Source organism: Cebus imitator, unplaced genomic scaffold, assembly GCF_001604975.1.
Source record: "Cebus imitator isolate Cc_AM_T3 unplaced genomic scaffold, Cebus_imitator-1.0 Scaffold253, whole genome shotgun sequence".
Taxonomy (NCBI): domain Eukaryota; kingdom Metazoa; phylum Chordata; class Mammalia; order Primates; family Cebidae; genus Cebus; species Cebus imitator.
Window position 1 is genome coordinate 679,518 of NW_016107568.1, and position 8,095 is coordinate 687,612.

Below are 8,095 nucleotides of genomic sequence, written 5' to 3' on the forward strand. Positions count from 1 at the left end.
ATTATTCTCTCATTGCAGAAGTGTTCTTAAAAACAAGGAGAAAATGGTGGTGACTAGCAAGTCTTGGCTGTTATAACTCAGGGTAAATCAGAGACTGACTCTATTTTAGTTTGAAAATTTTGGAAGAAAAAATATCATTTTGAATCTCTTGGGCCATTTTCTTCCCTGGGACAATCAGCTGCAGAGTGGTGGTATGTTCATAGAAGAAATTAATAGTACCTATGATAGCCTGGGGACTGGGCAGGTTGGAAGTGGTGGGTATGACAAAAAATGCCCAGGGAAAGGAAAGTTCAGTAACAAAATCCTGTTAGAGAAGAAAGAAAACCCAGACCAAATTTAGCAGATGCCCATTCACAGAGAGAACGTTTAAACTAGCCCTAGCTACAGGGGAATCACCAATCCCAGCAGGCAGAACTTGAGCTCCCATGAACCTCGCCACAGAGGGCTAAAGTCTCAAGTAAAGTTAAAAGGCAGTCTAGGCCATGAGGACTGCAACTCTTAGGTGCCTCCTAATGCTGAGCTGGGCCCAGAGACAGTGAATTGGGGGAAAACATGACCTACTAAGACAGAAGCCAGGCAGCTGAGAAAGTGCTGGCATCACCCCTCCCCTAAACCCAGGCTGCACAGCTTGTGGCTCCAAAAGAGAGCTCTTTCTTCCACTTGAGAAAAAGAGAAAGGAGAGTGAGGAGGACTTTGTCTTGCACCTTGAATGCCAGTTTAACCGCAGAAGGAGAGACTAACACTGAGTTGTTAGTCCCCCATTCCAGGTCTTAGTTCCATACAACATTTCTAGACACACCCATGGCCAGAGGGGAACCCACTGCTTTGAAGGCAAGGATGCAGCCCTGGCAGCATTTGTCACCTGCTAACTGAGAAGCTCTTGGGCCCTGAATTACCAGCAGTGATAAGCAGGTATTACATCAAGGGCCTGGGGGAGCCTCTGAGACTGCTGACTTCAGGTGGCACATTACCAGCTGTGGTGGCTATGGGACAAAACTCCTGCTTGACAAAAAATGTCCAGAACCTGACAGATTCACAGCTGAATTCTATCAGACATTCAAAGAAAAAATGGTACCAATCCTATTGACAATATTTCACAAGATAGGGAAAGAGGTAATCCTCCTTAAATCATTCTATGAAACCAGTATCACCTTAATACCAAAACTAGGAAAGGATACAACAAAAAAAGAAAACTACAGGCCAATTTGTCTGATGAACATAGATGCAAAAATCCTCAACAAAATACTAGCAAACTGAATCCAACAGCATATCCAAAAGGTAATTCACCATGATCATGTGGGTTTAATACCACGGATTCAGAGATGGTTTAACATATGCAAGTCAATAAATGTGATACACCACATAAACAGAATTAAAAACAAAAGTCACACGATCATCTCAATTGATGCAGAAAAAAAGCATTTGATAAAATCCAGCATCCTTTTATAATTAAAACCTTCAGCAAAATCTGCATAGAGGGAACATACCTTAAGGTAATAAAAGCCATCTGTGACAAACCCACAGCCCACATTATACTGAACAGGGAAAGGTTGGAAAGCATTCCCCCTGAGAACTGGAATAGTATAATGATGCCAACTTTCACCACTTTTTTTTTTTTTTTTTTTTTTTTTTTGAGACGGAGTTTCACTCGTTAAGCAGGCTGGAGTGCAATAGCGCGATCTCGGCTCACTGCAACCTCCGCCTCCTGGGTTCAGGCAATTCTCCCACCTCAGCCTCCTGAGTAGCTGGGACTACAGGCACGCGCCACCATGCCCAGCTAATTTTTTGTAGTTTTAGTAGAGACGGGGTTTCACCATGTTGACCAGGATGGTCTTGATCTCTTGACCTCGTGATCCACCTGCCTCGGCCTCCCAAAGTGCTGGGATTACAGGCGTGAGCCACCACGCCTGGCCTCACCACTTTTATTCAACATAGTACAGGAAGTCATAGCCACAGCAATCAGGCAAGAGAAAGAAATAAAGGGAATCTAGATCGATAAAGAGAAAGTCAAATTGTCACTGTTTGCTGATGATATAATCATATACCTAGAAACCCCTAAAGACTCATCCAAAAAATAACCTACTAGAACTGGTAAATGAGTTTAGAAAAGTTTCAGGATACAAAATTAGTGTACACAAATCCGTAATTCTGCTATACACTAACAGCAACCAAGTTGAGAATCAAATAAAGAACTCAACTTTACAATAACTTCAAAAAAACAAAATACTTAGGAATATACCTAGCCAAGGATGTGAAAGACTTCTACAAGAAAAACTACAAAACACTGCTGAAATAAATCATAGACCACACAAAAAAGTGTTTCCATGGGATGGCAAACACATCCCATGCTCATGGATGGGTAGAATCAATATGGTGAAAATGACCATACTGCCAAAAATGATCTTCAAATTCAATGCAATTCTCATCAAAACACCAGCATCCTTCTTCACAGAACTAGAAAAAACAATCCTAAAATTCATATGGAACCAAAGAAGTCCTGCATAGCCAAAGCAAGACTAAGTAAAAACAAATCTGGAAGCATCGCATTATCCAACTTCACACTATACTATAATGCCATAGTCACCAAAACAGTATGGTACTGGTATAAAAATAGGCACATAGGCCAATGGAACAGAATAAAGAACCCAGAAAGCCAAAGACTGATCACCAACTAATCTTCAACAAACCAAACAAAAATATAAAGTGGGGAAAGGACACTCTATTCAACAAATAATGCTGGGATAATTAGCAAGCCACATGGAAAAGAAATGAAACTGGATCCTCTTCTCTCACCTTATACAAAAATCAAATCAAGATGGATCAAAGGCTTAAAATTAAGACCTAAAACCGTAAAGATTCTAGAAGATAACATCAGAAAAACCCTTGTAGACGTTGGCTTAGGCAAAGACTTTATGACCAAGAACCCAAAAGCAAAAACAACAAAAACAAAGATAAATAGGTAGCACTTACTTAAACTACAAAGTTTCTTTACAACAAAAGAAATAATCAGCAGAGTAAACAGGCAACCCAGAGCGGGAGAAAATCTTCACAATCTATACATCCAAGGACCAATATCCAGAATCATTGGATATTGATTATATCCAATGTAACTCAAATAAATCAGCAAGGAAAAAAAAAATCTCATCAAAAAGTGGGCTAAGGACATGAATAGGCAATTCTCAAAAGAAGATATACAAATGGTTGACAAGCATATGGAAAAATGCTCAGCATCTCTAATGATCAGAGAAATGCAAATCGAAACCATAATGCAATACCATCTCACTTCTGCAAGAATGGCCATAATCAAAAAATAAAAACGAAAATAGGTGTTGGCATGAATGGTGTAAAAAGGGAACTCTTACACTGTTGATGGGAATGTAAACTAGTACAACCATGGAAAATAATGTGAATATTTCTTTAAAAAGTAAAAGTAGATCTATCATTTGATTCAGCAATCCCACTACTAAATACCCAGAGAAAAAGTCATAACACACACACACACAAAAATTACACATTCATGTTTATAGCAGCACAATTTGCAGTTGCAAAAATATGGAACCAGCCCAAATGCCCATCAATCATCAAGCAGATAAAGAAAATGTGGTATATACATACCATGGAATACTACTCAGCCATAAAAAGGAATGAAATAATGACACTCACAGCAACCTGAATGGAATTGAAGACTATTATTCTAAGTAAAATAACTTAGGAATGAAAAACCAAGCATCATATATTCTCATTCATATGTGGGAGCTATGAGGGTGCAAAAGCATAAGAATGGTACATTGGACTTTGGGGACTCAGGGGAAAGGGTGAGGGTGGCAAGGAATAAAATACTACACATTGGGTACAGTGTACACTGCTTGGGTGATGATGGGTGCACCAAAATCTCAGAAATCACCACTAAAGAATTTATTCATATCAAACACCACCTGTTCCCCCAAAACCTATTGAAATTTTAAAATTAAAAATTAAAAAGTTTTAAATTAGTACCATTTCTATATGTCAACAATGAATGATGTGTAAAATAAATTTTAAAATTACCCCATTTACAATAGCCACACACAAAATTAAATATGTAGGAATTAATCAAAGAGATGAAAGATCTGTATAATGAAAAATATAAAATACTGAAGAAAGAAATTAAAGAGGATGCCCCAAAAAAATGAAAAGATATTCCATGTCACAGATTGGAAGAATCAATATTGTTAAAATATTCATAGTACCCAAAGCAATCTACAGATTCATTGAAATCCCTATCAAAATAGCAATGACATTCTTCACAGAAATAGAAAAAAAGTCCTAAAATTTGTGTAGAACTACAAAAGATCCAGAATAGCCAAAGTTATTTTAAGCAAAAAAGAACAAAAATGGAGGAATCAAGTTACCTAACTTCAAATTATACTACAGAGCTACAGTAACCAAAACAGCATGGTAGTGGCATAAAAACAGACACACAGACCACTGCAACAGAATAGAGCACCCAGAAACAAATCCACACACCTATAGTGAACTCATTTGCAACAATGGTGCTAAAAACATACACTGGGGAAAAGAGAGTCTCTTTCATAGTGCTGGGAAACTGGATATCCATGTGCAGAAGAATGAAACTAGATCCCTATCTCTTGCCATATACAAATAAATCAAATCAAAATTGATTAAAAAAATTAAATCTAAGATGTCAAACAATGAAACTAAAAGAAAACATTGGGGAAAATCTCCAGGACATTGGTCTGGGCGGAAATTTCTTGAGCAATATCCTACAAGCACAGGCAACCAAGGCAAAAATGGACAAATGTGATCACATCAAGTTACAAAGTTTCTGCACCACAAAGGATATAATCAACAAAGAGACAACCCAAAGACTGAGAGAAAGTATTTACAAACTACCCATCTGACAAGGGATTAATCACCAGAATATATAAAGACCTCAAACATTTATAGGAAAACAAATCTATTAATCTGATAAAAGTGAGCAAAAGGTTTGTATAGACATTTCTCATAATATGACATACAAATGACAGACAGGCATATGGAAATGTGTTCAACATCATTGATCAGAGAAATGTAAATCAAAAGTACAATGAGATATCGTCTCACCCCAGTTAAAATGGCTTGTATCCCAAAGATAAGCAATAACAAATGCAGGTGAGAATGTGGAGAAAAGAGAACTCTTATATACGGTTGGTAAGAATATAAGTTAATACAACCACTATGGGGGACATCTTGAAAGTTCCCTAAAGAACTAAAAATAGAGCTACTATGTGAACCAGTAATCCCACTGCTGAGTGTATACCCAAAAGAAAAGCAATCGGTATGTTGAAGAGATATCTACACTTCCATGTTTGTTGCAGCACAGTTCACAATAGCTAAGGTTTGGAAGCAACATAAGCATCCACTTTATCCAGATGGATGGATAAAGGCAATGTGATACATATTCACAATGGAGTACTACACGGCCGTAAAAAAAGAGTAAGAGCCTATCATGTGCAACAACACGGAGGGAACTGGAGGTCATTTAGTGAAATGAGCCTGGCAGAGAAACGAACATCGCATGTTCTCACTTATTTGTGGGAGCTAAAAATCAAAACAATTGAACTCATGGACATAGAGAGTAGAAGAACGGCTATCAAAGACTAGGAAGGGGAGTGGGAAGTTGGGGGAGGTGTGGATGGTTAATGCATACAAAAAATTAGTTAGAATAAAATGAATAAGACCAACTATTTGACAGCACAACAGGGTGACTGTAGTCAATAATAACTTAATGGTGCATTTTTAAATAACCGAAAGAGACTAATTAGATTCTAACTCAAAGGATACATGCTTGAGAGGATGGCAAACCCATGATCCATGTGATTATTATGCATTGCATGTATGAATCAAAACATCTCACGTACTTCATATATATACCTACTATGTATCCACAATAATTAAAATTTTTAAAATTTTTGTAAAACTAAAATAGTGTCAGCTACCAGTGAAACAAACTAATAGGCTCATTTTTATCAATAAAATACACTGAGACAGTCAGCTGTATATATAAATATACATTGTATGACATATCTACTCACATGAAAGAACAGTACACCATCTATTGGTCAGACAGCTCTCAGGGCTGGACTTCCGCATATTTTCTAACATCTTTACTCTCATCGGAAAGTCCTGGCAGCCAAACAAATGTCAGAGAACTTTAATCTCTGTAGTCAGCTAGACTTACCTTTCAAGGGGAACATCTTACTGGGATGTAAGTTCTGATCATTGAAACCACTGGTTGATATTTGATGAAACTCTCAACAAAAATGCCGCATGAGTGTTCCTGAAGAGAAAAAAAAAAAAAAAACTGTGAACTTGTTTTCCTTAAATCTAATGGTTCAAAAATAAAAGTTAGAGTTTTTAAAATTCAGGAATTAAGTCAAAGGACAACAGAGTTAAGTAATAAAATGTTTACATTTAGAAAACACCCAAGTAATAGCTGCTGACATTATGTCACAGACATTTTGTTGCCTGCCAGTGTGTAGACACCTCCTGATCACACTTGTTTGAGTGTAAAGGTCTGATTTTGACAGGCCTGTATTATAGGACAGGCTCAGCAACTTACTATGGGTATGAATTTTGACTAAATATCTCATCATTTCAGAGCAGGTTCTACATTCCCTACTAATAAAATGGAGATAATATAACTCAGGGGTTGTTAAACTGGCCAGAGAATATTTCAGTCTTTGCAGACTGTACTATCACTGTTGAAAATACAGACATACTTCGTTTTATTGCATTTCACTCTATCATTCTTTGCAGATATTACATTTCCTACAAACTAAAGACATGTAGCAATTCTGCATTGAGAAAGTTGAGCACCATTTTTCCAACATGTCCTCACTTCATGTCTGTGTCATATTTTCATGATTCGCACAGTATTTCTAGTTTTTCAGTATTGTATGTGTTGGCACCAGGAACCAAGTTCATAAAGACAGGAAATGTAATAAATGTTGTGTATATTCCTACTGCCCCACTGACCAGCTTTCTTGTCTCTCTTCCTCTTCTCAGCCCTGTCTATTCCCAGAGACAGCAACATTAAGACGTTAATTAATAACCCTACAATGGCCTCTAAGTGTTCACATGAAAGGAAGAGTTGCACATTTCTTACTTCAAATCAAAATATAGAAATGGTTAAGCTTAGCGAGGAAAACATGTCAAAAGCCAAAATCAACCAAAAGCTAGGCCTCTTGTGCCCAACAGTTGAGTTTTGAATGAAAGGAAAAGTATTGAAGGAAATCAAAAGCAATCATAAATAATACAGGAACCAACTGGAATTGTATTTCCTCTTAATTCTAGCCTTTTGATAGGTGCAGGATGGATGAACCTAAATCCCCAAACTGATTTGAAATTGCTAACACAGAGAAAAGGAAAGTGATACAGAGGGGAAGAAAAATACAGAAAAGTGAAGACTGAAATAGTCTACTTTCTGAACCAATTACAAAGAAAATTGATTTCATCTTATTTTACACATATCATTAGAAGTCAGTGAAATGGGGATCAACTGGAGAATTAGATTACATTAGTTCCCATTATCCATAGGAGATGCTTTCCAACACCCTCAGGGAAGTCCTGAAATCAGGGTTAGTACCAAACCCTATGTATATACTATAATTTAATTTTTCTTATATGTATCTATGATAAAGTTTCATTAGGCACAGTAAGACATTAACAATAATAAAATGTAAAATATTCTACAACAAGACTTGTGTGAATGTGTATCTCTTTCCTTGGAGTAGGTAACAAGTATGAAATGGGATTATGAATTTCCATGAAGATACTAAGAATATTTTAGTATTTTGAGACCACAGTTAACTGCGAGTAACTGAAACCATGGGAAGCAAAACTTAATAAGGGAGGACTACTGTATATTAAATACTCAATTGTTACCAAAAACAGATTATGATAGGTAAGCCTGTTCACAAAATGCAATTGCCTCACACTTTATAAAGCTCTGTGAAGCAGGAATTAAGCTTTCTTTAAAAATTACAAATAACTATTAAGAATTGTAAAAGTTTATTTAAAAATATCTTTATTACAAGTTTAAAATATGGGAAGG